This window comes from Entelurus aequoreus, linkage group LG17 (genome assembly GCF_033978785.1).
Source record: "Entelurus aequoreus isolate RoL-2023_Sb linkage group LG17, RoL_Eaeq_v1.1, whole genome shotgun sequence".
Lineage (NCBI taxonomy): Eukaryota > Metazoa > Chordata > Actinopteri > Syngnathiformes > Syngnathidae > Entelurus > Entelurus aequoreus.
The window spans coordinates 26,666,881-26,676,031 of record NC_084747.1 but is presented as its reverse complement, the minus strand read 5'-3'; the positions used below and the strand labels follow the sequence as shown (position 1 = coordinate 26,676,031).

The window sequence follows — 9,151 nt, the reverse complement described above, 5'->3', positions numbered from 1 at the left end:
ACATTTTGGTGAATTCACTGAGGAATTTGTAAAAGTGAAACAATACAAAAAGAATGCCATTGTAAGTTAATAATACTAACACAGACACTTGTGAATGTGTTAGCATATTAGCTAATGCTAACGACGCTAGTTTGAATACATTACAGTAGCGCGTACAAATATGCATGAAAACACTCCTACAGACGTTACACATGGGACGGTTTAGTAAGTAAGAATTGTTTTAGTTATATTGTAAAACTCACAAATGTTGCTTGGAGGGAGAAATGAAGAATCCATACGAGTAAAAACGCTATGGACTGCGAGAAGACGGAGCGACACTTCTACTTCCCGGTTTGAAAGCACTGAATGGAAAGACACTGCAGCACTTACAGTGATCGAACTCGTCCAAAAGATGGCGTCGTAGCACAAACAATAAAACACATTGTCAGTGTGTTTGCTTGTTTTTTTTTTGTTTTTTTTAAACTATTTTTGAAGAAAAATCCATAAATTAGCGACACCGTTTTATAAGCCGCAGGGTCCAAAGTGTGGGGAAAAAAGTAGCGGCTTACAGTCCGGAATTTACAGTAAGTCATGTTTACGTTCAACACTTCATCTCTAGATTTATCCATTGACGATTTTTTTTTTTTAATTTTCCTTTTTGTCAAAGAAAACTTAGCTTTTTTTATATGGCAAACACACAAAATATTCAATATTTTCCCCACAAAAAATATTTCAAAGTGTAATATTTGATGTGACGTAATTTGGATCTTGAACAGGTCAATAATTCATAACAACATTAATTTTGGTTGATAGTTTTAAGGAAAAAAAAAATCTTTGTGTTAATAAAATGAAACATTTTAAATTTTTCTCCTTACATTTCACCTGTAAGCTCTTTTATTCCACTTGTTTAAGTAATAATATTTTTAGAATGTGCCGTGGGACATTAAAAAAATGAGCTGCGGAGCCGCACTTTGGATACCCTGGATTTAGCACCACAAATTACAATAGAATTACAATTGTTACATGGATTTAAAATGCCCTTTATCAACAAAAAAATAGGTGTTTTTAGAATTGAGCTAGCGTTCATGACACGCGGCCATTTTGGGGAAGTCATATCCGGGTATAGTCACATGACTGTCACATGACCACCGCTGTTGTTCAAATCAAGCAGGAAGTGGTATATTTGAACAGCGTGAAAGAGTCTTGTGGGTTAAATATTGTTCAAATGTTCATCATTGTTGTCTGTTCATGTTGGAATAAATTCTCCTTTTCCTTCACCAGCTTTCTCAAATAAATACCCCATTGGTGTGTTGGAATTATGAGATAACAACTCAAAATTATGAGGGAAAAAGTCAAAATTATGAAATAAAAAGTCGAAATCATAAGAAAGTCATAATTATGGGACAAACAAGTCGAAATTATGAGACAAGGAGTCAAAACTCTAAGATAAAAAATCGAAATTATAAGAAAGTCATAATTATGAGATAAAAAGTAGAAATCATGAGATAAGACAGTCAAAAGTATAAGATAAAGAGTCATAATTATGAGATAAAAAGTTAAAATTATGAGACAAGGAGTCAAAATTATAAGATTAAATGTCAAAATTATAAAAATAAAAAGTCTAAATTATAAAACAGTCATAATTATGAGATGAAAAGTCTAAATTATGACAAAAAGTCTAAATTATGAAATAAAAAGTCTAAATTATGAGATAAAAAGTCTAAATTATAAGTACGTCATGATAATGAGATTTAAAAAAAATCTAAATTATGAGATTAAAAAATCTAAATTATGAGATAAAAAAAATCAAAATTATGAGATAAAAGTCGAAATTGAGATAAAAAGCCAAAACATAAGGAAGGCATAATTATGAGATTTTTAAAAATCGATATTAAGGGATAAAAAGTCAAAATTATGAGCTAAAAAAATTGAAATTATAAAATTAAATTCAAAATTATGAGATAAAAAATCTAAATTATGAGATAAAAAGTCTAAATAATGATGTAAAAAGTCTAAATTATGAAATATAGTCAAAACTATGACATACAAAGTCAAAATTATGAGATAAAAAAAATCGAAATTATAATCTAGAAATCGAAATTATGAAATAAAAAAGGCGAAATTATAAAACAGTCATAATTATGAGATAAAAAGTCGAAATGATGCAATAAAGTCCAAACTATAAGAAAGCCCTAATTATGAGATTAAAAATCGAAATTATGAGATAAAAAAAAAATCGAAATTATGAGATAACAAAGTCAAAATTATGAGATAAAAAATCGAAATTATGAGATAAAAAGTTGAAATTATGAGATAAAAAGCCAAAATATAAGGAAGTTATAACTACAGTATGAGATAAAAAGTCAAAATTATGACATAAAAAGTTGAAATAATGTAATAAAATTCAAAATTAGGAGACAAAAGTCTAAATGATAAGAAAGTCATAATTATGAGATTAAAAAAAGTCTAAATGATGAGATAAAAAGTCGAAATTAGGACGTAAAAAGTCTAAATGATGAAATAAAGTCAAAATTATGAGATAAAAAGTCAAAATTATGAAATAAAAAGTCAAAATTATGAGATAAAAAGTCGAAATTATGAGATAAAAAGTCAAATTTACGAGATAAAAAGTCAATATTATGATATAAAAAGTTGAAATTATGACGTAAAAAGTCTAAATGATGAAATAAAGTCAAAACTATGACATACGAAGTCAAAATTATGAGATAAAAAATGTAAATAATAATCTAGAAATCGAAATGAGATAAAAAGTCGAAATCATGAGATAAAAAAAATCGAAATTCTGAGATAAAAAATTGAAATTATGAGATAAAAAGCCAAAATATAAGGAAGTCAAAATTATGAGATACAAAGTTGAAATAATAAAATTAAATTAAAAATTACGAGATAAAATGTCTAAATGATAAGAAAGTCATAATTATTAGATAAAAAGTCTAAATTATGACATAAAAAGTCGAAATTAAGAGATAAAAAGTTGAAATTATGAGATAAAAAAACGCCAAAATATAAGGAAGTCAAAATAATGAGATAAAAAGTTGAAATTATGATCTAGAAAGTCATAATTATTAGATAAAAACTCGAAATTATGCAATAAGTAAGTTTAAAATATGAGACAAAAGTCATAATTATGAGATAAAAGGTCGAAATGATGAGATAAAAAAGTTTGCGTGACAGAAACGGTCTTCCACAACTTTGTGTTCACTGTGATTTCACTGTGCGAGTTAAAGTCATTGCCAGCTAGCACGGCGGCCTCTCTTTAGCCCTGTGTGGTGACACAACATGGCTGATTACCCGAGCAGCAGCATGAGCGGGCTTGACCTCTGACCACTTAAGAAGTCATTAAACATGAGCTGCAAGCGCTCCTGGGAGGAAGAACCTGGACCGTGTTGTGCAGCAGGCGGCCTCTAGTGGAACCTCATGGAAAAGCAGTAACACGTAACACCGAGTAAGGGGGACAAATGGGGGGGGGGGGGGATTTGCGGAGGACAGAGGGATGACGTCACAAAGGGGGCGTGACCAAAATGCACCACTAGCTCAAGGGGTAGGGTGTCACAAGTGGTGGGCGTGGCCTCAACCGGAATTGAAACCGGAAGTAGGTATATACGCCATATCTGACCTTCATTTTTTTTTATAATCCACAATTTTTTTTGTATTCTAGACTTCAAAATAATTTATGACGGAGATTGTTTTTTTCTCTTGTAGTTTTTTAAGAAATCCGCCACACACACACACACACACACACACACACACACACACACACACCTTGTAGTGTCCAGGAAGAGTTAGTGCTGCAAGGGGTTCTGGGTATTTGTTCTGTTGTGTTTATGTTGTGTTACGTTGCGGATGTTCTCTCGAAATGTGTTTGTCATTCTTGTTTGGTGTGGGTTCACAGTGTGGCGTATATTTGTAACAGTGTTCAAGTTGTTTATACGGCTACGCTCAGTGTAACCTGTATCGCTGTTGATCAAGTATGCGTTGCATTCACTTGTGTGTGCGTGCAGAAGCCGCACATGTTATGTGACTGGGCCAGCACTCGTTGGACTGGATGAAAAGCGGACGTGACGGTTTTCGGGAGGGGCACTGAAATTTGGGAGTCTCCCGGGAGGGTTGGCAAGTATGAGAATTAGCGGTGAATGCGGTGTTACCGCGGCACCGCCTCTGTATATAATCGGCGGGCCAGCTCTAGTGTTAATTTGATATCGCCTCAAGGGCCAAGTGAAATTACACGGCGGGCCAACTTTGGCCCGCGGGCCAGAGTTCGACACCCATGTTCTAGACCAACTTCTATTTGTCAATTATACGTTTTTATTACTTTTTAAAGTTTTTTTTTTGCTTTTTTATCTCATCATTTCGACCTTTTATCTCATAATTATGACTTTTGTCTCATATTTTAAACTTACTTATTGCATAATTTCGACTTTTTATCTCATAATTATGACTTTCTAGACCATAATTTCAACTTTTTATCTCATCATTTTGACTTTTTACCTCGTAAATTTGACTTATCTCAAAATTTCGACTTTTTATTTCATAATTTCGACTTTTTATCTCATAATTTTGACTTTTTATTTAATAATTTTTACTTTTTATCTCATAATTTAGACTTTTTATGTCATAATTTTGCATTTAATTTCATTATTTCAACTTTTTATCTCATAATTTTGACTTCCTTATATTTTGGCTTTTTATCTCATAATTTCAACTTTTTATCTCATAATTTCGACTTTTTATGTCATAATTTAGACTTTTTATCTCATAATTAGGACTTTCTTATAATTTAGACTTTTTATCTCGTAATTTTTAATTTAATTTCATTATTTCAACTTTTTATCTCATAATTTTGACTTCCTTATATTTTGGCTTTTTATCTCATAATTTCAATTTTTTATCTCATAATTTCGATTTTTTTTTATCTCATGATTTCGACTTTTTATCTCATCATTTCGATTTCTAGATTATAATTTACATTTTTTATCTCATAATTTTGACTTCGTATGTCATAGTTTTGACTTTATTTCATCATTTAGACTTTATTTCATCATTTAGACTTTATTTCATCATTTAGACTGTCTGTCAAACAAAACGTTGTTTTTTATGGCAAACACACAAAATAAGCAATATTTCCCCCCAGTGTAATATTTGTAAGCGTTTGGAGCCTTGAATAGGTCAATCATTCATAACAACATTGATTTAAAATTAATATTTTTTGAACAATGACAGTTTAAGAAAAAAAGTCACACTATAATTCTAGGGCACCCAAAGGGGTCCCACTGATAAAGTAAGTTATACATATATTTATTTTTTAAACTTTCAACACTTAAGTCTGTAGATCAACTTCTATTCGCCAATTATAAGTATTTGTTACTTTTTTATGCTTGTTTTATGCTCTTTCTGTCAAACAACACTTTCTTTTTAATGACAAACACACAAAATAAGCAATATGTTCCCCCAGTGTAATATTTGTAAGTAAATGGAGGCTTGAATAGGTCAATCATTTATAACAACATTGATTTTAAATTACCCGGTATTATTGTTTTTTGAGCAATGACAGTTTAAGAAAAAAAAACACTATAATTGTAGGGGTCCCAAAAGGGTCCCACCGATAAAATAAGTAATATATATATATATATTTTTTACTTTCAACATTTAAGTCTCAAGACCAACTTCTATTCGTCAATTATACGTTTTTATTACTTTTTAAAGATTTTTTTTGCTTGTTTTAATGCTTTTTCTGTCAAACAAAATGTTGTTTTTTATGGCAAACACACAAAATAAGCAATATTTCCCCCCCAGTGTAATATTTGTAAGTGAGTGTGAGCGTGAGCCTTGAATAGGTCAATAATTCCTAACAACATTGAATACATTTTTTTTGTTCGTTTTTTTTTTTTTTTTTGAGCATGGACAGTTCAAATCACACTATAAATCTAGGGGACCCAAAAGGGTCCCACTGATAAAAGTGTTAAAAATAAGTTGTACATTTAAATTTTTTTTTTACTTTCAACACATAAAGGCCTACTGAAACCCACTACTACCGACCACGCAGTCTGATAGTTTATATATCAATGATGAAATGTTAATATTGCAACACATGCCAATACGGCCGGGTTAACTTATAAAGCGCAATTTTAAATTTCCCGCTAAACTTCCGGTTGAAAACGTCTATGTATGATGACGTATGCGCGTGACGTTAACGGTTGATACGGAAATATTCGGACCCATTGAATCCAATACAAAAAAGCTCTGTTTTCATTTCATAATTCCACAGTATTCTGGACATCTGTGTTGGTGAATCTTTTGCAATTTGTTAAATGAACAATGGAGACTGCAAAGAAAAAAGTTGTAGGTGGGATTGGTGTATTAGCGGCGGACTACAGCAACACAACCAGGAAGACAGAGATGGATAGCAGACGCGTTAGCCGCCGAACTCACCTTAACTTCCTCTGTCTCGCCGACCGCATCTGTGATCGGGTGAAGTCCTTCGTCGCACCGTCGATCGCTGGAACGCAGGTGAGCACGGGTGTTGATGGACAGATGAGGGCTGGCTGGCGTAGGTGGAGAGCTAATGTTTTTAGCATAGCTCTGTGAGGTCCGGTTGCTAAGTTAGCTTCAATGGCATCGTTAGCAACAGCATTGTTAACCTTCGCCAGCCTGGAAAGCATTAACCGTGTAGTTACATGTCCATGGTTTAATAGTATTGTTGATTTTCTATCTATCCTTCCAGTCAGGGGCTTATTTCTTTTGTTGCTGTATGCAGTTAAGCATGACGCTATCAAATTAGCTCGTAGCGAAAGTGCTTCACCGATGTATTGTCGTGGAGATAAAAGTCACTGTGAATGTCCATTTCACGTTCTCGACTCTCATTTTCAAGAGGATATAGTATCCGAGGTGGTTTAAAATACAATAGAAAAAGGAGAGAGTGTGGAATCCAATGAGCCAGCTTGTACCTAAGTTACGGTCAGAGCGAAAAAAGATATGCATTCTAGTCCGTCACTCTAACGTACCTCATCCACGAATCTTTCGTCCTCGCTCAAATTAATGGGGTAATCGTCGCTTTCTCGGTCCGAATCGCTCTCGCTGTGTTGAAAACAATAGGAAAATATGAGGAAGCGAACAACCGACTACGTCACGCTACTTCCGAGAGGGGCAAGGCTTTTTTTTATCAGAGACCAAAAGTTGCGAACTTTATCGTCGTTGTTCTATACTAAATCTTTTCAGCAAAAATATGGCAATATCCCGAAATGATCAAGTATGACCCATAGAATGGATCTGCTATCCCCGTTTAAATAAAAAAAATTCATTTCAGTAGGCCTTTAAGTCTCTAATTTAACTTCTATTCATCAATTATAAGTTTTAGTACTTTTTTTTTTTAAATAATTTTTTTCTTGTTTATGCTCTTTCTGTCAAAAAAACAACTTAGTTTTTTTACAACCAAAATCAGCAATATTTCCCGCAGTGTTATATTTGTAAGTAATTGGAGCCTTGAATAGGTCAATAATCCATAACAACATTGGTTTTGACCCCCTGACCTAAAAGAACCGTTCAAAAGACTCGGCTCGTTCGCGAACGTCCCATCTCTACGACGTGACGGCGTGCCCAGTTGAATAACGTGGGGTGCATCCATCGCGTTTATCATCTTCTGGCAGAATAAAAGCCAAATTCTCAGGTGTTCTTACTCCGCCAAAACGTGAGTTTCAAGTCGACGCGCCTTTTCAACTCTCCACTTTTTCCACGGGGCGTCGTCTCATCCGAGGTTTGAAGCTAATCTCGGCTAGCGTACGATAGCATCTGCTCCAGTTTGGCGGCAGCCGTCAAAAGTTTGCACCTTAATGCGCTTAGCTACTCCGCAATGTCCCACTTGTCACGCCGACTGCTGATGCGGCAGCCGCTGTTTATTCCGCGCGCGATCAAGGGGCGTCACGCAAATTCATTAGCGTATGCAAATGTGGGCGATTACAATTATCTTTGCGTGGTGACGGCGGAGAGCTCCAACCTCGGCACGTCCCCCCGGCCCACTCCCACCTCGCCGCGAGTTACACTCTGCATTCAAACTAATCACGCCTCGTCTGCCTTTTCCTAATTAGCCGGAACGTTCTCGGATGCCAATTAGCAGGTTTGAAGAAAAGGCTGCGTTGTCTTTAATCAGAGCCCGTGCAGGTGTGCGGCTCGCCATGTCGCCGCTGCCACTGGAAAGTGTTTATTCCCGCTAATGAATCGTATTAACACATGCAGATGAGCGGGATCGCACGAAGAAGGCACAAGATATTTTAACTCCTCTTCTCCTTTGGGCGTTTCCTGGCAGACAAAAGACTCCAAATAAAGCCCCGAGTTATGAGCCAATCGACACGGTCGTTGATAGAAAGTAACGCGTTCATTCAAGAGTTCTCACGCCAACAGACCGCGTTCTATTTTGGTCCTGTCCCTTTAAGAAAGTCCTCCCGCACCCCAGGGCTGTCCAAAGTGGGGCCCGGGGGTCATTGTTTAAAGCAGTGTTTTTCAACTTTTTCTGAGCCGAGACACTTTTTTTTTTCATTGAAAAAAAATGCGGAGGCGCACCACCAGCAGAAAATATTTAAAAAATTAAAATTCAGCACCACAGTTCACTCACAATAAACAATAAACACTTAGGTATTCTTTACATAAATACAGTCTATTATACAGCATTATTAACATGTGAATAATATAAATACAGTCTATTATACAGCATTATTCACATGTGAATAATATAAATACAGTCTATTATACAGCATTATTCACATGTGAATAATATAAATACAGTCTATTATACAGCATTATTCACATGTGAAAAGTATAAATACAGTCTATTATACAGCATTATTCACATGTGAATAGTGTTAATACAGTCTATTACAGTGTTTTTCAACCTTTTTGGAGCCGAGGCACATTTTTTTCATTGAAAAAATGCAGAAGCACACCACCAGCAGAAAACATTAAAAAATGTAACTCAGTAGTCAATGTTGACAGTAAAAAGTCGTTCTGGCAATTGTAGGATATGACTTTAGACCATATCCATCACTATAGCTCTTGTCCCAAAGTAAGTTTCACGACCTGTCACATTACACTGTCACTTATTTGGAGTTTTCCTGTGTGCAGTGTGTTGCGCTCCTGGTGGCTTTTCCTGTTTTGTTGGTAT

At 34.7% G+C, this 9,151-nt stretch overlaps 1 protein-coding gene across 1 annotated transcript in view; it reads right to left on the bottom strand.

The window, feature by feature from the left end:
- The window catches only part of zgc:64051 (leukocyte surface antigen CD53), a 171,342-nt gene that overhangs the window by 115,623 nt on the left and 46,568 nt on the right, over nucleotides 1-9,151 (bottom strand). The gene's annotated exons all lie outside the window — the stretch shown is intronic.